This window comes from Pogonomyrmex barbatus, unplaced genomic scaffold (genome assembly GCF_055798465.1).
Source record: "Pogonomyrmex barbatus isolate J1 unplaced genomic scaffold, ASM5579846v1 scaffold4, whole genome shotgun sequence".
Lineage (NCBI taxonomy): Eukaryota > Metazoa > Arthropoda > Insecta > Hymenoptera > Formicidae > Pogonomyrmex > Pogonomyrmex barbatus.
Window position 1 is genome coordinate 3,745,060 of NW_028297138.1, and position 25,803 is coordinate 3,770,862.

At 37.5% G+C, this 25,803-nt stretch overlaps 1 protein-coding gene and 1 long non-coding RNA gene across 11 annotated transcripts in view; one reads left to right on the forward strand and one right to left on the reverse strand.

The window, feature by feature from the left end:
* Positions 1 to 25,803, reverse strand: part of LOC105423461 (extracellular serine/threonine protein CG31145) — a 450,620-nt gene that overhangs the window by 73,453 nt on the left and 351,364 nt on the right. The gene's annotated exons all lie outside the window — the stretch shown is intronic.
* LOC148935688 (uncharacterized) lies at positions 7,848 to 9,542 on the forward strand. 2 transcript variants are annotated; one of them, XR_016140137.1, is made up of 3 exons: positions 7,848 to 8,756; positions 8,834 to 8,895; positions 8,972 to 9,542. It is a non-coding gene; the product is annotated as an uncharacterized LOC148935688 (long non-coding RNA). The 2 variants fall into 2 exon arrangements; XR_016140136.1 differs by having other exon boundaries at positions 8,834 to 9,542.

Sequence of the window (25,803 nt, forward strand, 5' to 3'; positions counted from 1 at the left end):
CCCAACTAATAAAAATGATGAACAGTTTTCGGGAAATAGTAAAAGTCTACTTCTCACAATTAGATGTTAAACTGTTTATATAATGATGATGTAATAATTCTGAGAAAAATGATATCGATTTTCATTGATCAATAATTGAATAAAATTCGCAGCTCAATAATGTTAGATAAAAAAATAACTTTTATCAGTCTAAATAAATATTTGTAAATTATTAAATTTCTAATAGCAGTGACTGAAAATTGTTTTCTAATATTCGATTGAACATTCTTCAGAAAAACATTATCGAGTTTAAAGATTTTTGGGATTGATAATAGCTTCAAGGCGCTTTTCAAGCGACGTGGGTTTTTAGATCAACAATCGGGTAGTCGGAAGCTTTCAGACCAGTAATGGAAGCCTCCACGGGTCGGTGGAACTGCCAATGAATAAAGTATCGGCTTGAGCAGACACTCGACTTGGGCTCTATTTATACGGGGTGACACAAACACACACACACACACACACACACACACACACACACACACAGACACATTATATATATATATATATATTATAAAAGCATATATATATTATATTATAAAAGCATTTGTTAACTTGTTAAAGGCAAATTTTTATGAAAAGATTATTCCCTGATTAAAAATAATTATAATAGTATTAAATATAACAAAATCAAGCTTTCTCGATAGAATATCGATAAAACTCGATATAATAATGATGTAGATATTTTTTAAGAAAAAATACGTATATATGTATGTATATATGTATATATATATATATATAAACTATTTTTAACTATTTTTAATAAACTATTTTTTAGAATCCAATAGAAACATTCTATATATATATATATATATATATATTCACATCATTTCCTATCGTGAAAAATGCAAATAGAATGTGTGGCATGAAGAATCGAGTGCACAGACGAATAGTACGCGTATATAGTCGTTTATAATTATTTCTAGAAAATGATATGTTGGAAATAACTTTATCATATATGGTTGAATTCGTTTTCAAATAATCTTTAATTTCATTATTAAAAAAATAAAATTTACAAGAAATATGAAGTGGGAGATTTATTTAAAAAAGTTTTTTTTAAATTTTTTAATATTATAAAGTACTTTTATAACCATTCAATATTTATTTAAAACATTTTTTCTATCTCTTATAGTTTAAGCGCTATTCGTCTCGAAAGAAAAATACCTATCTTTTTTTTAAAGAGGTGTTTTATCTCCTAAAAATGCGTATGGGTACATACAAAAAAATACGTGTCCCTTATTTTGCTCTAGAATATCACATATTAAAAACCCATCAAAAATCGGAAGGAGACACTTCCTTGGGTTTCTTTTCTTTTAAGATTTTATGTTGGCTTTTATGTTTCTTTTCTTAAACTGTTTGTTTTAAATAGGATATTTTATGCCAAATGCAATAATGTATAACAAAATCATACTTCGAAAAATACGAATAATAAATATAAGACGGAAAATGAAATAAGAAAATATAAGAAAATTTCCATACGCGCGCTATTTTATATTATAATATCGGATATGTTAGACACATGCATTTTTTTTTCAAAATAATCCTGTATGTAAAATATATATATATATATATATATATATATATATGCTATTATATATTATATATATATATATATATATGCTATATATATATATATATATGCTATATATATGCTCTATATATATATATATATATATATATATATATACATATATATATATATAGGGTGTCTGGAAATTCGCGAATCAAAATATCCTAGCAAGAAAGTTCTCGAAAAAATAAGTTATTAATGTATTCGCCATTTTTCGTTCCGAACAGTAATTTTTGAGATATAAGTACTTAAAATCAATTATAGATTGCAGTTAAACGGAAACTTATCTGCGTTAACAGTGTTAGTGAGTGCGCATTTCATGTGCTCACTGATATTAGATAAATGATTGTGTGCGTAACGTCACGAGTGTTGTGTATATGTGTAATATTTATTTCAAAATAATTGATGCATAAATAAACAAACGTGACGAATAAACAAATAAGAAATAAATTTATAATTAAAGTAAAGTAAATTTATAATTCGTCCGAGTTTATTACTATATATCTACGTATGATAATATCAATAGGAAATTTCAATAAAATTTGAATGACAATAATCAAAAATATCACATAAATACGTGCTATTATTTTATAATATTGTAATTTTATACATTTATGTATTTCTGTTTTTCTTTAATTAAACTGAATATTTTATTAATTACTTCTTTCTTATAAAAAAAATATTTTTAAAAAATAAAAAAAAATATATTTAAAAAAATTATTCAAAAATTACTTTATTTTAAAACATGGAAAGTCATAAATTAATGAATAATATCACATAATTGATTACATTAAGGAAATGAATGATAAGAAAGAAATATTTAATAAAATATTCAGTTTAGTTAAAGATTAAAGATTAAAGAGAAACAAAAAATGAATGTATAAGATTACAAGATTATAAAATAATAGCACGTATTTATGTGATATTTTGATTGCTGTGATTCAAATCTTATTGAGATTTCCTATTGATACTATCGTATCATACGTAGATGTATAGTAATGAACTCGGGCGAATTATAAATTTATTTTACGCGTAGAGTTGTTGATTGCAAGCGGCATTGACTACGCTTTCATCTACATATGTTACGTGCGCCTAGTGTGCTCCACGCGTGCCTAGCAACGGCGAATGTGTGTTTCACTGCTCTATATATATATATATATATATATATATATATATATATATATATATATTCTTTATATGTATCCTTAGATATATGTATATCCTTTAAAATGGAACATCCTGTATGTACATAATGTATATGTATATTAAATATATATATATATATATATGTATATGTGTATATATTTATATATTCAATATACATGTACATTATATACATACAAGATGTCCCATTTTAAAGGATTATCTCATTGTCAGATACACTACGTTAAATCAAAAAATGTTTTAGACAAAAGTTTTACGACTTTGAAGGGAACATAAGATAGTATGATTAGTTTAATTTTGGGTAGTTGTCAAGGTCAGGGCAAAGTTATTTTGAATTTTTTAAACAAATCCTCCATTTGTTATTGCACATTCTCGTAGCTTACGAAAACTTTTCAAAACGCTGTAATCAAATATTTTTTTATTAAGTACTTTTTGAATTATAAAGCTTGAAAGTTACAATATCGCCGGCGTTATCCAAATTGATCGACCGATGGTTAAAACCTTTTGAATGTTGTTCATGGTCATAACTTTGACCATGAACGTCATAACATTTGTTAAAATCAAGTTCATGGAAAGTTGTTCTTCTTATTTTCATTTTTGCGTAAAATAATAGTGAGATATTTTTCAGAAGTTGATTATCAAAATCACTCATCTGAGGATTAAGTGGAGCTAATAGTAGATACTTTCCAATAAGTGAAACACAGTGAGACACTGTGTCACACAATTGCACACATTGCATAGGTACTTGATGGAATACTTTTAATTTTTAAATTAATCGCTAAATGACATTATCATACTGCATATTACAGAGTTTAGCGGAACAGAATGAGCAACGAGCATTAAGTGATCGCTTTCTACTGTTATTGAATGAAATTTGATACAAATTTTAAATCAATTATTCAACGTTGACGAAGTATCAACCGTTATATTTTTTTAATGTAGCTATGTTGCATAATTTAACAAAATGTTAAGTTTTATATCAAATTATTAACTGCGTTCACTACATACATGCAGTCAATTCGAATTAATCACTAATTTCTGAGTATTCACAACATGCTAGAAATATTGTAACATTGACTTTGGTAGAGGTGATAAATGACACAGCTTGATTCTGCTCTACAAATGTGTCGATTTGCGTCATGCTGTAGCGTTAAAGGAAGACACTGTCATACTGTGTTACCTGTGTCTCTTGATGGAAGGCATCCAGTGATTGACGTACCAACACTTAGACAACTTCTTCGGCATTCGCATGAAAAACGTGTTCTGAATCAATTATTTTATTCAACCTGTTACAGATTTTCTGGACTTTTTCCGATCGTGAGATGTTATACAAAAATTGAACAGTTGGTTTGGATACGAAATCTCTTCTTAAGTAACTTATCTCTCACTTGTTTCCAATTTCGATTTCCCCATTACTCAGACATTCCTGGATTTTTTGATCATGAGATCGGGATTCGGAAAAAAATGCCTGATTACTCGCCTAACGAGATTGTCGATATTCTTCTGATCCAAGAAGAATGTCAGTACAACTACAGAAGAGCAGCAGCATTATATTATAGATGATTCCCTCGGCGCCAACATCCGAATCGTGCTATACGCAAAATTGAAATTAGAAGTCGAAAAGGAAATTTTCATCACCGACAAAGAAGATACGGCAATAATGATCACGCAATGAATCCTCGCTTTATGGCAATTGTGATGTATTTCAACCCTCATGTAAGTTTGCGTGAAATCCAACGTACACTGAACATTCCGAAATCGATTACTAGATATCTGAAAGTTGTAAGGTACAATCCTTATCATATAACTAAACAAGTCTTAATTGAGCAGCATCACAGAGATCGGGTATTGTTTTGTCAGTGAACAACACAACAAATCCGAAATAATGACGGCTTTTTCAATTACGCACTTTCAGTAATGAAGCATTTTTCACAATAGTGAGACACTGAATAGGCATAATTGTCACTATTTGGCTCCAGTTAATCTTTATTGGATGAGGCAGATTGATGACCAGCATCATTAGAGTCAGGTACGGAATTATTAATAGCTATTTAATTAGTCCTTATTTTTTTGATGCCATATTAATGATGAATTATTTACTTTATTTATTTTATTTAATTTAGCTGCTGAAGAATGATCTTCTGATTCTATTTGAAGCTGTTGACATTGATACGAGGAGGAAAATGTGATTGCAACAAAATGGCGCAGATTCTTATTATGCTGGTATGGTCAAAAATTTCCTCAATGATATTTTTCCTAATCGATTAACATAAGAGATGGCCCATAAGATGCCCAAACATCTAACATCTCTTGATTTTTATTTATTTATCTCATACCGGAATGCACCGACGCAGAGAAGATATGAAGAAAAGAATCTGAACTATGTAACATTCATGTCATATATTCTTGTGTACTGTTGGACATTTCGAACGTTGCATTTATTGCCAACAAATCAATGGAACACTTTCAAACACTTGATCAATTAAAATATTTTAGGTAGAAAATCAATATCAGCTTTTTTCAAAGTTATATAATGCTGTCTTCGATGGGTTTCAAAATGCAAGTCTGATCACTAAGCAATTGGTTCTTATTTATGGATCCTCCAGATCCCCTGCGATCCGACTCCTGACACCGATCTGATCAGTACTTATTACCTCTCGGGGTCAAGGTTTCGCTTGGCTTCACCGGCTTTCTCTACCTTCGGGCTGAGGTTTCGCTCAGCTCTGTCGGGTTTCGTCGACTCCTATTACCACGCCTCGGGTTGAGGTTTCACTCAGCTCTGTCGGGTTTCGCCGACTCCTGTCACCATGCCTCAGGCTAAGGTTTCACTTAGCTCTGTCGGGTTTCGCCGACTCCTGTCACCACTCCTCGGGCTAAGGTTTCGCTTAGCTCTGTCAGGTTTTGCCGACTCCTGTCACCACTCCGCGGGCTAAGGTTTCGCTCAGCTCCACCGGGTTTCGCCGGTTTCCGTTGCGAAGGCAGGGCTCGACGTGACACTCAGCCCTGCCCGCAATACCTAGCCGTCCAACCTGACATTAGCTTATAAGTGCATGCGATAGAGATTAAGTCCGCTAGTTATAAGTCGGTAATTCTAAGATCTTTAGCTAACCGCGCCGTAGTAACTAACCCGTTGTCGATTGCACGCCGCACCTGTCTAGCGCTTTGCGTCAACCGCTTTGCGTCTCCGCTTTGCATCTCGCTTCCTGCTGCCCACTACCCGGCGGCATCTCCCGGCCCTGCACTCTGTATCTATCTTTTTACCAATAAACGATCTTTTCGCTGCAATCTGTGTCGTGTACGCTTGAGTCTCCCCTTCTCTCGAACCCGGACACCGACGAGCCGATCCGAGCGTCGAGCGAGGTGACCGCGTTACAAAAAATTTTTTAGACATTTCTAGTTTGAAGTGACGTAGCTAAGATTAATTTGAGAAAGTGTAATTTTATGTTAGAGTAAGAAGAGGGAATGAGAAGAAAATATATATTGCTCGCGAAAAGTCAATTTATTGAATTAATTTGCAAAGTCGAATGACATTTTGAAAGATAGAAGACATGAACGGACAGATTATCTAGATCTAGAGAAAACTCTAGATTTTTCTAACAAATTTGAAGTTATATGCTATTAAGGTTATTTTCCTTAATTCTATAGCAGACGGATCAAAAAATGATTTCTATCATAAAAATCCAATCTTTTTGTTCGTCTTATTCTATGATGTTTTCTAAAAGATGTTTGCTTTCTCATCCTCATATAACGGTTAACGATATAAAAAAACGGTATGGCAATGACGTAGAAGTTTCAGAAAAAACAAAAAGGTTGTTAGACTAATAGCTGAGAGAATTAAGATATGAGAGATTAAGATAGACGTATCTTAATGTGAGGACTATAGTCGCTAAAGTTTTTTGATGAATTGATTTTTACGAAAGGTTTATAAGAAAGAAACTGAGTTAAGATTTACAGCTTTTATACACATAAACTTAATATACACATAAAATTTTAAGATAATTTTATTTCTGTTGTGATTTATTCGAAGGGAAAAGATATTTTTTGTAGGAAGTGAAGAAAATATTTGTTAGATTTACAGACACAAAAGTTTTATTAAACATGTGATCTTTTCTGTTTCAATAAAGTACAGAAAATGTTAAATGAAATAAAAGTCACACATTGCGATTTGAGAAAATAATACGAAGAATTTCATTAAATCTGAGAGAAGTCAACTCCACAAATATTATATCAAAATACGTATCGAGAAATACTAAATCACTTATTTGCGTACGTACATTTCGCGCAATTTCGTGATAATTTCTTTTTAAACTAAGTTTTACAATATCGCTATCTATGTAACTTTTCGGGAGGTTTAATTCTATTTCTTTTATAAGGTATTGCGCACTTGTTAACACTATCCGACAAACTTTGTAAATGCTGTAAGTGAACGTCAACTCATTTCATATTTTCCAATCCGTGAAAAGTTCTTTTCTGCACCACAATTGCAACAGCAAAGATTTTACCCCTCTTCGTCAGTGATTGCGAATCCGTAGTCTTTTCTCGATGTTGAATTTCAATGTTTTCCATAATAGTCTCTTCGTTGTCTTTATACGTCAGTAATCTGACCTTCGCGCCATAAGCGGTGGTAAAGTTGATCGCAATATTTTTATAATAATAGTCCGGTTTTGATTTATAAGAAAGGAGGGTAAATAAGAAGGGAGGGTGTGCATTACGGCGGAGCCTGATCACGAACCAATCGTGAAAAATTCGTAATTATTTTGTGTAATTATTTTGCAAAAAATATCATCTCAGCCAGGAGTCGAACCTGGATCTCCTGCTTACCGGGCAGGCATCTCATCCTTTCGACTACAGAGGCATGTGATGATATTTCTCGCAAATAACGTATTTAGAATAACACATCAACAATACAATGATACACACACACACACACACACACACACACACACACACACACACACACACACACACACACACCACATATATGTGTATATGTAATATATGTGTATATTGTATTGTTGACGTGTTGTGCTAAACACGTTATTGCGATGAATATCATCACATGCCTCTGTGGTCGAAAGGATCCCTGCCCGGTAAGCAGGAGATCTAGGTTCGATTCCTGGCTGAAGTGATATTTTTCGTAAAATAATTACAAATTTTCACGACTGGTTTGTATTCAGGCCCCGCCGTGACGCACAGTCTCCTTTCTTATTTGGATTAAAGGAAAATGAAATAAATTAGAATATGTTATTAAAACAAAGAATTCTAATTTAAATATCTTTAAACAGAAAATAACGTCGCGATAGCCTAGCCTATCGCGAAGAGTAAGGCGCCCCGCCGAAAACGTGACAGGAGGAAACGGACGTAAATAAAATAATAAAAATGAAATCAGATTTCTAAATTTTCAGTTTTTAAATTAAATTAATAAATTTTTAGAACGAATGCGAGGCGGATGGAAGACGTGCAGCCTCCTCAGGACATTCCTTTAATTAATTTAGTGTCTGGTAAGGAAATAACAAATATCGCTTTCAAAACTAATTCGGTTAATATCGAATTCGATTAATAAGAAACTCAATATTTGTTTTTCAGATGAGGAGGAGGAAAATAGTGACGAGGAGATGGCGATGAGCGAAGCCGAAACAGAAATTTTCACACCATGTAAATAATTATTTAAAGTAATAAAAGTTACAAAACTCGAATAAGTTAATTCTTAAAAAAAAAATAATAATAATGATGTATTTTTCAGCACAAACAAACAACCTGGACAAGTCGGAAAATGAGGAAGAAGAAAATGAAGAAGGAGAAGAAGAAAATGAAGAAGAAGTTGGTGATGAAGAAGAAGGAGAAGAAGTTAGTGATGACGAGGATGAAGAAAACAAAGACAAGAGAAGGCCATTTGATCAGTTGCGTGATGAACTTCTGAAAGAAGAAATTGAAGTTTTTCGCCACTGCAAAACATCGCTAAACTATTCTCCGGAAAATAACGAAGGTAAATTTGATATTATTTTAAATTTTAAAAATTAATTTATTTATTTTGATAAATTTGTAATTTAATATTTTTTGTAGAATGACATGCCCGGCAGAAAAGCGAAGACGAGGAAAGCAACATAAGATAGAAGATATCTTTGGTATGCTGGAATCTATTTGCAAAATCAAACATAATTAAAATATTTATCATTAATCTTTTTCGTTTTCCATTTTCAGTATAAACAGGAGGAGGCATTTCGCGTGAAGAACATTCCACGGAAAATCAATTTCAGGAATCATCTCGTCTTCAACTTCGGCAGCAACATCAGCAGCAACCCGAGCAACAGCAGCAGCAGCACCAACAACAACAAGAGCAGCAGCAGCAACAGCAGCATCGACAAAAGCATTAGCAAGAACATCAGCAAGAACATCAGTAATACCAGCAGCAGCATCGTCAATTGGTCGACGAGGTCGACGACGAGGTCGACGACGAGGTCGGTGAACATTTCAATTATATTGAATTACGGGCAGAAAATTCGCGTAAATTTCGAAATTTTAAAATAGTAGAAAGGGAGGCAACATTCACGATACGGAAGGTGCTCGCGATATCATTAATTATTTAGAAAATGTCTTTCGTGAAATCCACGCGTATGCGATACGTTTGAGCGAACCGGGCGATTACGGAGTTATCTTTCGATTCGGCAAATTTAATGCATGGCCCGGCAGGCCTCTCGTTTCGTCCGGCACGAGACTTGTCTCACGAGGACATTTGAAAACTCGTGAGTTCGGTAGTGCAAAGCGCCGGAGGTTTTGATATCGCGATGGATTTCATCGTACGCGTTTTTAACGTTGCACCTTTAGGCGAGGAAGTGCGTCGAATAAATTAACGTGTGAAGACGTCGCGAAACGCTCAATTTTGCAAATAAAAAATTCAGATAATCTATGCCTTTCTTGCTCCCTCGTAGTAGCGTGAATTCACTGCGAACGTGGTACTCTGCGCACGGGGGAGTTGCATGAGAGATAGGAATCCGTGAGATACCCAGATTTTTCGTTACAGCGCGAGCGATCAAGTTAATGAGGAGCATATCACGATCACAAGGAGGATTACGAATATAACGAAATTGAGTATTTTCAACGGTTTCTCGCTGCCGAAAATATCGCGATAGTAATTTATAATTTTAATAGTTTCGGCCAAGGCGGGAAACCAAAGTACGATGGTCGCGCGTTACTCGTCTCCCTCGGACGCGAATCTTCGTGTACATTAAATATAATTATAACTCGATATTAAATTTAAGAGTCGCAGCCAATTCGCGTGGCAGTTACTGCGAAGCGTGCAACACGGGCTTTCGAGACGATAGGGGACATCGTTGCGCGAAAAAATGTCCACGTTGTCACGCTTCACTCCCCTGCAAAAATCTCATGCGGAAATAATTAGGTGCGACGCGTGTAACTGTACGTTTTTCGATAATTCTTTCGAGCGTCATCGGGCGGAAAAATCGTATAACAGGAATCTCACGCGAGCATATGTAATTCCGTTAAAATTTGTAGCGACTGAAGACGATTTATACGCGCAAACACGGAACGTAAATGCGACACGATCTTCTATAAAACATGTCGTTCGTTACAACTAACGAATCATTTGTATTTCATGCGACCTCTCGCTTGTAAAACCGATGACTCTGTAAAGGTACAAGTACTATGATAACGCGAGCGGAAAAGTCGTGTGAAAATGAAAATTATAACATGGCGATGAACGAGCGAGTAAATGGTCGTATTGCATTTATACTTTATGATTTTGAAACGCGGCAAGACGCTCGTAGATACCGAAAACATGAGGATTCACGTGCCAACTTTTTGCATTGCGCAACAAGTTTGCGAAGCAACAAGGTTGCAAAGCGTGTGCGAACGAAGACGACATGATGGCGCGTTGCCGATGGCGCGGAGTGCGCGAGTATTTCGAGTTCGTATTTCGTCACGATCCCATAAAACAATTTGTCTATTTCGCAACGCGGACGACAAAATGTTTCAAACAAATTATCTGTATCGTGCATAATGCGAAAGCGTTCGACGCGCAATTTATCTTAAAACATTTAATAGAAAGACCGAAGAGCACCCATGAGCTACACGTAATTTTGAACGGGACAAAAATTATCGTATTGACGATCGGACATACGAAATTTATCGATAGTATTAATTGTATGTTAATGCGTTTATTCGATTTACCTATGGCCTTTGGTCTGAGCGGTACGTCGAATAAAGGTTGTTTTCCACACTTATTTAATACTATCGATAATCAATCATATATAAGATTCGACGTCAAATATTATTTTCCCGAACACTTGTCATCGGAAGAACGTGAAAAGTTCCTTACGTGACACGCGGAAATGATTCGCGAAAATTATATTTTCGACTTTTAGCGCGAAATTATCCGATATCGAAACGACGTAGCGATATCCTTCGACGCGCATGCATAGCTTTTAGAAAAATATTTTTAGAACGCGGAAACGTGTGTCCGTTTGGAGAATGCACTATTATCGCTTTAACGTGCATGAGAGTTTTTCTTAAAAATTTTTTGCGCGAAGAAGTCATTCTATTCTGTATCCGCCGGACGGATACAGAAACGTCGACAGGCAATCGCACAAAACCTTGTAGTGGTTAATGTGAATGGAGCATGAACTCGGACATCCCATTATCCACGCGGGGCGAGATCGTGAATATAAAATTGATGGCACGCCCGATGGATACTACAAAACGAGTACGGAAAAGGAGACACGGCATGTGCTGCAATTTCACGGTTGTTTTTGGCATGGTTGCCCTTCGTGTTTTAAGATGAATTGTGATAGAACACTTTCGATTGCGAATCACGGAGATACGATTGACGCGCGCTATGAACGGACGCTTGCGATGTCATGGCTCGTCTTTGTAAACGACGAGCGGATCACCGCTCGGTCGTAACAATATTAATATTTTCTTACAATTAATATAATATCTTCTTACAAAGCAAGAAGTGTGCGGATGGCTGAGCGAATGCAGAGAAGACGACGATGATAACTAAGGAGCGTTATCTTAGGGAATATGAGGAAACTTAGAGTACCATGTTTGATAGGCGTAACATCGCGCGGAATCTCGATTTACGTTTGATCGCAAAACTCTGTTTAAATTTATTTTGAGAGAAATTTGGCCAACGATTCAATTTGCCGAAATCGTGAAATCTCACCAATTTATGATTTTGCTCACGAGTCCTGAGATAATCGATATATCATCCGTAAGCGACGAGATAATATACTAGTATGTTTCGTGGTGACTCTGAAAAGTTTTAATTGTACCTTCTCCGCTTACGAACGTCGTGATCGCGGCATACACGACGGCGCAAGCACCTTTAAAATTGTATAGTTACTTAGAATTATTAGATAATCGGGTTTTATATTCTGACACGGATTAATGTATATGTATATATATGTATATATATATATATATATATATATATATATATATTAGTACAGGCGATCCGGATGAGTATAAACCGCGTACAAAGAATTTCCTGGGCAATATGACAGACGAGTACGAGAGTTACGGCCGCAGTAGCTACATCGAATCGTTCGTTGCCGGTGGCCCGAAATTCTACGAGTACATTGTTTGTACTCCGTTAGGTCGCACATACGAAACGTATAAAATTAAAAATATTAATTTAAATTCTTCGAATACTAAGTTAATAAGTTTTAATAATATTAAGAATATGTTAATAGAAAAGGAAAGAACAAGACAAGATGAAATAAGTCCTTCGATAAATCTGCATTTCAATGCAATTTGCACAGCGTTTCACAAAGTTGTCACACCAGACAAAACAAAGACATGTGCGCCAATATTGCTGAAACAGAGATTTATTAATAATCATTCGGTTCTGTACGGTTATGTGACGGAATAAATTTTCTCGTCTTGTTCTTTCTTAAATAATCGAGTTTTCCACCTATAAAAAAAATTGTAAGAACTTTTGTAAAAAATATACTTTTTGATAGAACGAGTTGAGAATAATGTAAACATCTTCATATGATAATATTAATTTATATTTTGGATAATGAAATATTATATTTTAAAATTAAGAAGTTGCGTTTTATTTTTATAAAATTTATATTTATAATAATTTATTTTATATTTATATTTGATTATACTTGAATAAATATAAAAAATATATTTCTTAAAACATGTTTTTCCTCTAACTTCTTTTCACCTAGTTTCAAAAATAAAGTATTTCATATTAAAAAAAGATTTAATCTGTTTAATTTTCTTCCTTTGCGTACTCTATCCTCCGCTTCTTTATAAAAACGATATCTTTTCATAGAAAGAAATGATTTAAAAGATTTTTCATTTCACATAAAAATATTCCATAGATTTAAGAAAAAAAAATTTTGTCTTTAATTTTTAACGCAAACTATACGGCTAGCTTATAACGGTTTTGCTGGCGCTAGCATTTTCGTTGATAAGCTCCGCGCTAAGCTTACATCGCGGCGTGAATCAACTCATCCCTGCCCCCGCGGTGTTTCACGGTGGAACGCTGGTACGAGCTTATCTCCGCCGCGGTGAGCCCCCGGACGTGGGAATAAGCTTATCCCCCTCACCACCTTTTATGAAATCGCGCATAGGCGCGAATCGGACACTTTGCGAAATGAATGTGCACTGGAAACATCCATGGATGATCGATCATGTGTGGTCCCACGGGATGTGGAAAAACGATCTTTGTGAAGAGATTTCTCCATCATTTATTCGAAACAGCTAATATATGTTTTGAAAGAATTTTGTTTTATTACGCCGAATAGCAGAATGCTTATCAGCAGTGTCGTACGAAACTCGAGATTGCACGATCGAATTTTACGAGGGATTATCGCATCCGGAAGATTATTCTAGCGATTCAACCCGTCCGAAATTAATGATCTTATGAGGGAATTGTCCTCGAGCGTGTTTTAGTAAGCGATCGTGGATCTGTTTACCAAAGGAAGTCATCATAAGAATCTCAGCTTGATTCTCACCTCGCAAAACCTCTTTCATCAGGGACACGGACAGCGCGATATATCCTTGAATGCGAATTACCTTGTGGTTTTCAAAAACTCGCACGCAAATTCGATATTTCGCACAACAAATCTATCCCAATGATCCAAAATTTCTCGCAGAAGCATATTACGATGCCACGTGTCAACCCCACGGCTATTTATTGCTAGATCTGAAACAACCGACTCCAGACGAATTCGAGTGGCAAGAATTAATTTTCCAGGGGTTATGAAACATCAGATGTACTATATAATTGTCATTATATCTATATTCATCATTTCGTGTAACAGATAATAGTATGTTTTACTTAAAGATAGTTATTCAAAAACCTATGTGGAATAATATAATCGTGGACTTTCGGGAGGGTGATGAGGTGGATCTCGCAAACCTATGTGGAAACGCGATCTTTTTCCCGATAGCACACCTAGTCGTTGGCTATTCACGATATGCATTATCAGGAAGAAACGCGTTTTTTTCTTGTTAGCACACCTGATAAGTTAACAACAATACATTAAATATGATGATTAAATATGATGAGTTATCAAAAATAGTCAATCTGGACGGTGGTCAATCGGGACGGTGGTCAATCGAGACAGTGGTCAATCGGAACGGTGGTCAATTGGAACTGTGGTCAATCGGGACTGTGGTCAATCGGGACGGTGGTCAATCGCAATGTAATCAATTGGGATTGTTAATGTGGTCAAACATGGGGTGTTAATGTGGTCAAACGGGACGCTCCCGTTCAGATTTCGAACGTGCATATTTCCCAAAGATACGACGCATTATGTTTACGTACCACGTAGATTTATCAGAGGTAGCGTATAAAAGCGTCTTACTCTCATTTATACCGATCAGTCGCTCGCGTGCAATTTCCACGATGAAGAAGAAGGTAATAACATCGATAATAAAATCGTTCGCGAGAAAAAGCGCCAAATGTTGGATCGGTAAAAGAAATATCTGTCTTCTCGAAGCTCTATGTTATTTGAATAAAAATCAACGTGTTTTTTTTTAAGATTCGCGGACGACAAATTTCGTTTGTTGCATCCGCGAGTGTGTTTCAATACTCTCAAGGGTAATGTACCGCTCGATCGTGCTGAAAGAAATCGACTAAGCAAATATAAAACGACCTTATGTCAAATAGCGGCAAAACGAAGGAATTGGAAAAGTAAGAAAAAACTATTGTGCAGCGAGGCGAATTCTTAGTACTTAACTAGTACTTAACACGTCATCGGACTTATACTCGTGGCTCTATTCTCGAAAATTATCAGCAAATAGCAAAAGTTATGAAAAGGGCAAAGAAGATGGTTTTAATTTCCACGGAAAATCTCGAAAGAATGCAACGTCATTTTTAGCAGCAGCAGCAGCATCCGACCCAGCAATCGGTAATCAGTACGATAGAAAATTCCATGCAACGGAATTTTAAGACAAACGAAAACTCAAATTCCATGCAAACACCCGGAACGCTTTTATCACGACTCGATTTGTATATGAGTAGAATTCTTAATTCCCCTATTCCGCGCGACGTAAGTGAGAAATGGAAATTGTATATAAGAAGTACTTTGGCGATATCTTCCTTTTGTTGCAAAGTCCCAAAGGGAAGAGAATTCGACAAACGAGAACAACGCCGACGAGCGGAAGGAGAGCATTGCGGAATCGGTACGCGAATCACGAATACCGAGCAAAACTTCACTCCTCGACGAAACGCGTAATATAACGCTACAACACTCTCTGCGTAGTCGCAAACGGAAAAAGCGTCGAAAAAATATTGGAAAATGTGCCGAATAGTTTTCGTGCCAAGGCGCATTTATTTTTGAAACATTTAAATGAAAAAGCAGTACCCTCGAGAATTAATTGGAATGAGGAAGGGATCGATGGTAATGTCATAAAAGATTCGAATACCGATGGACTTGATAAACGATGTGATAAACGGTGAAAGCGGTGGGAAGAGGTCAGTTTGCGAAATTACTGCGCGCGACAAACACTTCCCGGCTGTACTCGTAAGAAATGCGGAATTGTTATCAACGACAACATTTGTCCGGACGTTATCATCATGAGCGAGTTCCACGCCAAAAAAGTCGAGAAAACTTTTGGCGAAAGCACGTCGAATAAGGGGAGATAAGCACAAGAATGAAGAAGGGCAAACGAATTATGCGCTGTTTTATTCGCCTCGTTTTCGATAAAACCGGACTATCTCTAAACTTCGTGAAAGATTCTCCACACACGCGAAAGAGGCGTTTAGTCGAATAGACCGCACTGAAATGACTGAAGCTTGAAAATTTGTATTACGATCTGGCACATTATGCCGGATATTTGGCAACGGATAATCTGTCGCGTGCCGCTAAACCGAAGTTTTCACGTAGAGGAGTAGCACGTTGACTCGAATTGCAAGATGCGTACGCGCTGCACCGTCCGTCGAGATGAAAATTTCCACAATTTCGTTACAACATGACGAATATCGATGATCTGTGGGAGATTTTTTTTTCGAGTTCCGTAATCTCAAACGTTACGACGATGGATTTTCTTATCTGCTCGTGATTATCGATGTATTTAGTAAATTTGTCTTGATAGAACCATTGCGGGATAAAATGATAATTGCATGACAAGAGCCTTCCAAAACATTCTCTCAAGAAACGATAGTTCGAGAACCCATGTATTTACAAACCAACAAAAACAAAGAATTTATCGCACGACCGTTGCAAGATTTTCTGAAAGACAGAGGCATATGATATCGAATAGTTTCCCGGACAATAGCAATCCGGACATCAAAGCTGCCGTCGTTGAACGCTTCAATAAAACATCGAAAGAACGAATATGACGTTTGTTTATGCATAAAAATACGCGGCGTTATATCGAAGTGTTGCGTTACATCGAAGATATCGTGCGCGCTTACAATCACACTCGTTCATCCATCAGGATACAACCGACGGCCGTTACGAAAAAAAATGCTCGCTTCACAGGCGAAAGTATGAAGCGGCGTAGAGAAAGAGAGACGAGGGCGACGGTAGTAGAACGAAAGGCTAAATTCATTGTTAACGATCTGGTTCATGTCAATAGAGCAAAAGCCACTTTCGAGAAAAGATACGAAGCGCGGTAGAGCAAGGAGATATTTCGAGTTTGTCGCGTTTCTCCATTGGCGAAAATGCGTGTACAAATTGTGCAATTTATCGGGTAAATACATCGATGGGACTTTTTATGAACAAGAATTAGCACGAGTCGATAAAAATTTGGAAGAAAAGTTTATCGTCGAGCACGTGACAAAGAATAGAGAACGTGGCGCTAATAAATAGCTGCTAGTTAGTTAGCGAGGATATCAGTAAATTCGACAGTTGGATTCCCGCTTCGAGTTTAACTTTTTTTCAAGAAGGAGGAGGAGCAATTTTTCATGGTTCTTCCGAGCAATAGCAGTATGAAATATTTTCCGGAAAATACATGCGCTTCTTTCACAACGCAATTATCTTACGGTACATTTATTCGGAGAAAGTCGCGCTTAGCGAGATTTAATTTCCCTCCAATCTTTTTCACGTACGTCGAAATGATAATAAGATTAGATTTGTCGATTTGAAGAACGAAGTTGAGAAGAATGATGATAAGTTTAAGGTGAGAGAAACAGAAATACCGCCAGATATTTATGAAAATAAAGATAATCTTATTTATGTGCTTAATAAAGAGTGCAGAAGCGTCGATTTCACATTTCTTTCGAACTACGAAAAGACTCTGGCGGTAGGGTTCTCATAAACATCAAATGTGACGAAAACTGTACTATACTCTTGTTCATTATATAAGTCTGCTGGCTAATATTTTTGAACTATTGGAGAGAATCAACACCAAGAATTCTCGGTTATTTCATCAACACAACTTACCTTATTCCGATAATTTAACTCCATTTTTCAAACTTGGTTTTATCAATGAAAGAGGACGCGTTTTATCTCTATGGTGTGATGAACCCTGTAACTTGTGATGCAGTATCCCCGATAAAATGTACGTTTATTGCGATATTTGCGAGCCTTACATAACCGATAATACGCGAACTCCGCTTCTTCGAATTGTTCTGTGGCGGTCACCGCCACTCTGGCCCAGCAACGAGCGCGCCGGCGCGCGCCGCCGCGCTGCCACGCGCCGACACCGTGGGCCCGCGCACGGGAGTGACACACGCTCGCCACGAGATGGCCAGCCGTCCGACCGTCTGCTCGTGCGCGGAAAGCCGTAGGGCCCGCCCGCGCACGAGAGTGATACACGCGCTCGCCACGAGATGGCCACCCGGACAATCATCAACTCGCGCGCGGAAGACCACACGGCCGCTATATAAGAGCGGCTAGCACCAGCAACCGGCATTACCCCTCAGTGCGCTCTGGGGCCCGTACACGGCTAAAGAGACACTGAGGTCTGACCGCTTGCGGTCAAATTACACGGCCTTTTGCGGCTGGCGTTACCGACCCTTCACAGGTCGTACTCTCTCCTCGGTGGCCGTTCACGCCATAGAGGGGCTCCTCACCTTCCGATGCGGCCGTTCACGCCGTTGAGCGGACTCTAGGCATTCCTGCCGAGAGGCACCCGAACGAGCCACTACCGCAGACATCGGAGGAAGGCCACGACGCCGGAGCACGCCGCCAAGGATCAGACTCCGCCACCACGTCGCAGCCACCTCTACACAGCCGCCGACCTCGCAGCCGCATCCGCCCGTGCCCTAGCGGCCTGCTGGCCGCCATCACCGCGGGGAGGCCTACCCCCGCTGCCAGCGCAGAGCGGACTTCACGGCTGGGAGGACGACGAGACGGCCAGGCACAGTTACCGGCGACACCGCGCCGACCAGAGCCCGCGCCGCCAGCGCGGAGGAGCGAACATCGCCCCACGGCCTCGGAGCGAGACCGATTAGTCGAGCTGTTTGGCGCCCTCTCGACTTCCTCCTCATCGGCCGACAGCCACACGTCCGGCCCAACATCGCGGACGCCACCGCGTCCGAGCGCAGCAGCTCCGCGGACTTGTTCGCCTACGCCGGGCCGCAGCATCCACTTTCCGGCCCGCAGGGACGCACGCGGCAAACCAATCACCCCGCAACGGGCGAGGTTCTCGTCGCAGATTGCGGCACATCGCTGCCCATCCGTTCCAGGCTTCACTGGACTACGACCGGAGCCCACCAGCACTCCGTGGCGCCTCATACCCCTTGACCTGGGGAGCATCACGCGGGGAACGCCCCGCCGAGACCACTGGCAGTCTTCGTTCCACGCCGCCTCTCAGACTGAGGCCTCGCCATCTATCGAAGCCGCTCTAACGACCCGAGCCAGGACGCCTCACCATGGCGGAGCCGGTGCCCGCGAGAGACGCGCACAACGGTACAGGGAGGAACCACGCGCCCCGGTCACCACCGGAGGCACTTCGTATACGCGGGGGACTCAAACTCCCACGCCGCGCCATTAATGTACACGACGCTTTTCTCTATTAAAAATGTATAAAATGTACTCATGAGAATCGCCTATTTCTGGGAACCAGCACGAACAACCTTCCTTTCCGTCGCCCATTCCGCTTTGTACTCGAGAAGCAGACAGCGGACTGACTGCGCCGGAGACTCAGCAGATGCACAACATTTTCATTGGTGGACATACGAACCACCACATTGGTGTACCACAAACACCATAGTTCCAATCGATATATCCAACTATCGATATATCCAATAAATTATGCCTACGGGACGAATTTGGAAAAATATTTTTCCACTCTGCAATGTACTCTATTGCGAAATTCCATAAAATTGAAATAGATATAAAAGACCATCTCGGACAAAAACTACTATTTGTATCCGGGATATTGGCAGCGACATTACTTTAGACGTGTCCGTTAATTATCATTTACAGAGGAAAGTTCGAAGTTTCGAAAAAAAAAATAATCCCAATGGAATACGACAAGTATTACAAAATGCAGAATGATGGCAGAGGAAGAGGAATTCCTCGAATTTTCGTCAGCCTATCAACGCGGTCATGGGATCGGAAATTTCCTCAGAGAATTATTTAGAAGAGTACTTTCTTATCTAAACAGGGGAATGCGCACAATCAGGGAAGAACGCTTTACACGTCAGAATTGGCATGATAGAGGTGTTGAAAACAACACTCCGTTCAAGGAAACAATCAAAACGCGGCTCAAGGAATCGGGTGGAAATTTCAAGAGAAAAGCCAAAGAAAATATAAGTAACCTGATGAAAGGGGTCGGGATATAAAACATCCGCGAAAATACGAGTGGCTGTTTCCCTTCGGAGGGCACGACGAACGCATCGGTAAATCCGGGAAAAGCTCGATTCGCATAAACGCAGACAAGTCGTAAAAGATAAAGATCGTCGAAAATCGCCGTGAAAGAAACGATTAAAAAAAAAATCATCGAGGAGGAAAACAGCTGCGGAAAAAACTAAAAAGGCGATGAAACATCGAAATAGCAGGAAAAAGCGCACCGTATCCGATATATTCGCTTAATCGACGTGAGTGCGATTCGTAAATTTGAAAGATATGTTCTTTTTTCATACTCACTCGAGCGAGTGTTTAAAGAGCGAGCTCGATCTTTTCAGTTTATCTCCTACTCAAACCAGTATCGAAAGTTCACAATGGATTTATTACAAATCGGTAACCTCGCTCGCGGACGACGCACCTATAAAATTTGTCGTACCCGGACATGGAGAAGATTATCTAGATCTCATGCATACCATGCTAAGCCTTAGCGTACGATTGGGAAATTTACCCGGTCCTGGAACATCGGCAGGAGGAGAAGGAGGAAACAAAGTAGACCCTGTAAATCATTTACTATATTCCATGTTCAACCAGGTCGACGTGTTTTTCAATCAAAAACTCGTATCATCCCCAAACAATGCCTACGCGTACCGCACGTACATCGAAGCATTGTTAAATTATTCTTCACCAGCAAAAACTTTCCATCTGACTTCTTGACACGGACGAACCCGGTTATATGGATGCGCTATTAGAATCGGAAAACCTCAATCAAGCTCTCGTGAGACGCGCCCGATACATCCAAGAGAACGTTCGCTAGAGGCCATCTTTAATCAGGATTTTTAATTAACGGAATGGAGGTTAGAATAAGATTCGTTCGCTCGAGAGGTGCGTTTTGTTTTATGAAAGACAACACAACGTTGAAAATACATATTTTACATGCTAGTTTGTTCATAAGAAAAGCAAAGATAAGTCCTGCAGTGTTACTCGAACATGCGAGAATGTTGAGTAAAACAACCGCCACGTATCCTCTGACGCGAGTCGAAATTAAAACGTTCACGATTCACGCAGGAGTGGGAGAATTGATTGATAACGCGATACTCGGCCAGCTTCCAAAACGCGTAATAGTCGGATTTGTAGTCGATAACAAGGCGTTTAACGAAGATAGAAAGCTAAATCCATTTAATTTCAAAAATTACGGTATGAATTTCTTCTCGTTATATGCCGATGGCATGCAAATTCCAAGCATACCGCTCTATATCGAGGCTTATAACACTCTCTTTTTGGGAACTGACATTTTCTAAATGAGGGGAATTCTATAAGCAGAGAAAATTATGCCAAATGTTTCATGCTTTTCGCTTTCGATCTCACTCCCGATCTATCGGCAAATTGCGCGGGATATTGGAATCTTGTCAGACATGGAAGTTTACGATTAGACGTGCGATTTGAAAAAGCTATTACCACAACGATTAATTGTATTGTTTACGCAGAGTTCGATAACATATTAGAAATCGATTCCTCGTGTCAAATCATCGTTGATTTTAGTAGATAAAGTATATTCGAATTTCTCTCCCGTCTACTTTTATCTACTTTTCATTTTTATTTCTTCGAAAGCATAACGAAAAATAGCTCCAGTTTGCTTTAGACGCGAACGTCGTCACTTCAGGCTAAACAGATTGAAAGTGCATTCTACGCATAACGGATATAGTTATCGATATATAAGCTTTCCGCGACGCTAAAGGAAAGTTTATAACTTTTCGAAGGAAGTAGCGGTTGTCGCTGGTAACGAAGCATTCATAAGCATTCACTGCATTATGATGCCTCCATATCCATTTGTCGAAATTTACCCGAAAAGTACAGACGAGAAAACAACTGGCTCTCTCGAAACTTCCACGAAATCGAATGGTTTGACGGAACAAATTCCAAACATTTCATGGCGAAACTACGTGAAATTGCATGACAAGCGCGTTACCTATACACCGGAGGCCGAGAGAAGGTACATTATTTGCAAAACACATTCGCGAGAAATGTATATAATCTAGAAGGAATCTCTTCCGCATTAAAAAACCTGTCGGAAGGCGAAGAACGTGAATTACGCGGCAGTCATCACGGATGTCATCGAAATTCTGACAAATTTCATTGCGCGTTACGCAATGCATGCAAATTGAGATATTAGATTGCAAAAAGGAAACTGTGACATAAGCAACGATAATTCTTTTATCGATGAAAGCTCCGATGACAGCGATACAGAAAGCGGAATTTTAACGGTAAAATGAAATTTCCCGAATCTCCTTACGCAGAAAAATAAGAGATTAGAAACAGAACAAGCGAAGTGTGAACAAATAAAAGCGGAGAAAGATCTATCGAAACTCACATATGAAAAAAAAGAAGCTCCTATCGTACAATCTTCGCAAGAGGATAACAATATAATGACACCGGCGAGGCAGGAAATAACTCAAATATTACCCCTCTCCGCGAAAGACGAATTCGCTCGAAATCTTACGAGCGCTGCATTACCTCAGTGCCGGACATGCGGGTGTGTATCCTGCCAAAAGAATCTCGAGGGTGTGAACGAAATCGTCGCAAATACCGATAATCACGATCGTCATAATCATGATCGAAAATAATACTTTGAGAATAATAAAATAATAAAAGAAAATAAATTAAATATAAATATAGTTTTTCTTTTAGTTCAAATACTATGAATTGATATAATATGTATAATGATATAATGATAAACTTAATATTTTTTTGTAATATAAATTCCAGTCTTTGTCCATCTTACTTTCTTTTCCCTTTCCGATCTAAAATTAATTTTAGCTACATTACTTCAAACTAGAAACTTCTAAAAAATTTTTTCAGACCACGTGTTTGTCATAAAAGCTTTGTATAACTCCAAGTTCGTCGCCAGAAACATCTAGAGAGAATCTGTTCCTGTTTTCTCACCCTCCAAATATCATACGACTCGGTTAAATAACTCTGACGGTTATTATATCCCGAAAATCTCACGTCTTCAAAACGTTTATACATTTCCCCATACAAAAGATGTCAAACGACTCGAGAAATTTATATATAGTTTCGCTATTAGGCATCGAGAAACTTTTCGTCTTAAGAAAAACGTGATTTATCATACCCTACATATACGTAATAAAAAATCCGCAAAAAACAGTTTCCTCTTCCACCATTCCTCTCCCCATGTCATAATAATCGCATTCCATTCTCTCAAGTATATCTCTTTCACATCTTTTTTTTTCACAGACGCTCGTTTTCGGACTCCGAGCGGTCCCAGACACTTTCTCCCTCTTCCCCTACCTCTTCGTCTGGCATTTCGACAACCAATCACACCCTTGGCAGCTATGAGTATCCAATTACGCGCTGGGGAGCAATGAGAATGCTCTCACTAATAATCTAATTATCACCTGCCCTTATCAGGTCACCCGCCCCTCAGCCAATCAGAATGCCATTTCCACGTGGCAGACAGTTTTGACAGTTGGAGGCCACACCGCTGGCGCCAGTGGGAAAGTAGTGAGGGTTTGTTTTGACGTCCCATAGCTGCCCAATTACTACTTCTGACTACTTCCTAACTCCTCCGCCAATCCTTCCATACACGCTAACTTAGATTATGCATTGCGGATGAAATGCTTATTCTTAACATAGGCAAAAATAAATGACTTAATACATAATACATAAATATCAATTTAATATATAAGACGTAAATATACATTTTTTAAATAAATTATATTACAAATACGAACTGTGTATGCAACATTCATAGAACTGTTTTCCTTCTTCTGTTGCGCAATAATAAATCCAATATTTTGGCAAACATTACAATCTAATTATTTAAGTTCTCCGAAAAATTGTGAGTCAATTAATTTAATCTAATAGTCTATTATGTAATGCGTAATTCATTTTTAATAATATCTAATTATATTAAGATTAAATTATAATGTTGAATAAATACAGTTGTAATTACTAATAAAAAATTAATAATAGTTGTATAATGGTAAATATTATATTATTTATAGTATATTCATATGATCAATATACATCTTCTTTTACAATAAAATATATCATTCCATTTCAGAAATATTAGCAAGAAAATAATTTTAATAAATAACTCGAAACCACAATATTTCGGAATAACAAGATATTATCAAAGAGAAACAGTGAGTTAGAAAAAAATAGATAAGAAAATGGGTAAAAGAAAAAGAATATTAATAAAAAAAAATAAAGAAAATTTATACGTATGAATTATTATATAATAATAAGATTATAGAGTTATGTTATATAGTAGTTATATTATATAATAGTTATTTATATCAAATTGTATGTATAAATTTGTAATAATGCAGATTTCGCCATTGACCGTTAATCGCCGCCTAAATTGTGCTCGACCGTCGATCTGTCGGGCGTAATTGGCGCTTTGCGCCAATTTTAATTTCTCATAAACTCACGATTTAATCACGAAATGGCATGCGTGTCGTTACGCGGACTAGACATTTTCGCACCAGACATAGTATACCTAGACCGAGCGTTTATCTTTATTCGAAGAGTGGGGATAGATGTCTACGTAGAAAAGGTTATACTTTGTTTGTGCCTTCGTGTTCTCTCTCGTTCACATATGCGTTTAAAATACGCCCCCACTTATAGCAGTGATGCTAATTTCAAGACGAGAGTCACGAGAGAATCACGAAGTGAGGATGCCACACACAACGAGAAAACATGTCCGTGAGAAGTTCGAAATTCAGCCGGCGTCGAGTAATACAGAGGTCGACAAGTGGGCACTGCTCGCGGACGCCCAATGCCCGCGGACAACAGTCGAGCGCGCTGGGGCTAGCGTTAGGCGGCTAGGCACAATAAAGTGAAGAGAGGGAATAGCAGGAACATCTGTTCGTTGAACGTGCTGTTCAAGGAGTAAAAAAAATATTGTGTTGCACAAATTCAGACTCAGAATTAGCATAAATTAATAACTATCTATATTTTAAATAAACAATTCTTACAATAATATTAAATAACCAACAACTCTTATAACATTTAATTAATATTTGATTCATAGTTTTCCGATATTATATACGATATATCAGGTATTATCGCACAATTTAAACGAATTATTGCATTCAAACATTTCATTGTGAATCTGTTAACTGTTCGCGTAATCGCGATTTATTTAATTTCATAATAGAAAATAATTGTTCATATGAATATATAGAACCGAACATACTCATTATTTTTGCAGCACGACAACATTGTTTAACAAACGGACCAATGCTATGGACGTGATTCACGTGCAATAAGCAATTTTGTAACTGGCATATAATGCAGGCTTATTTAATTCTGATTCTTCTTCCTGTATTAGAATAATATCTTTATTATAAATATAATATTATAAATATAATGTACTTGATAAAAAATTTTTTATGTAAAAACATGTATATATATATATATATATATATATATATATATATATATATATACACATACATGTAATATATATATACATACGTAAATGTACATAATGTACATAACGTACATAAATATATTTTTTACAAATATATTTTTTACAAAAAATTAAGTTTAAAGGAATAAAAAAAAATTGCCCATGTAATCATATATTCTTTCAATCATAAATATATTATATTAATATAAACATAATTATATATGGGCGATGTTTTCTCATGTCTTTAAATTTCATTCATTTAAAAAAAAACAATGCAAAATTATTCATTCTTTTAATTATTTTTTATGTAAACTATTGAGAAAACAGGCCTTACGTGGCGAAGCTAGATCTTAGTGTTTATATATGATTCTAAATTATAA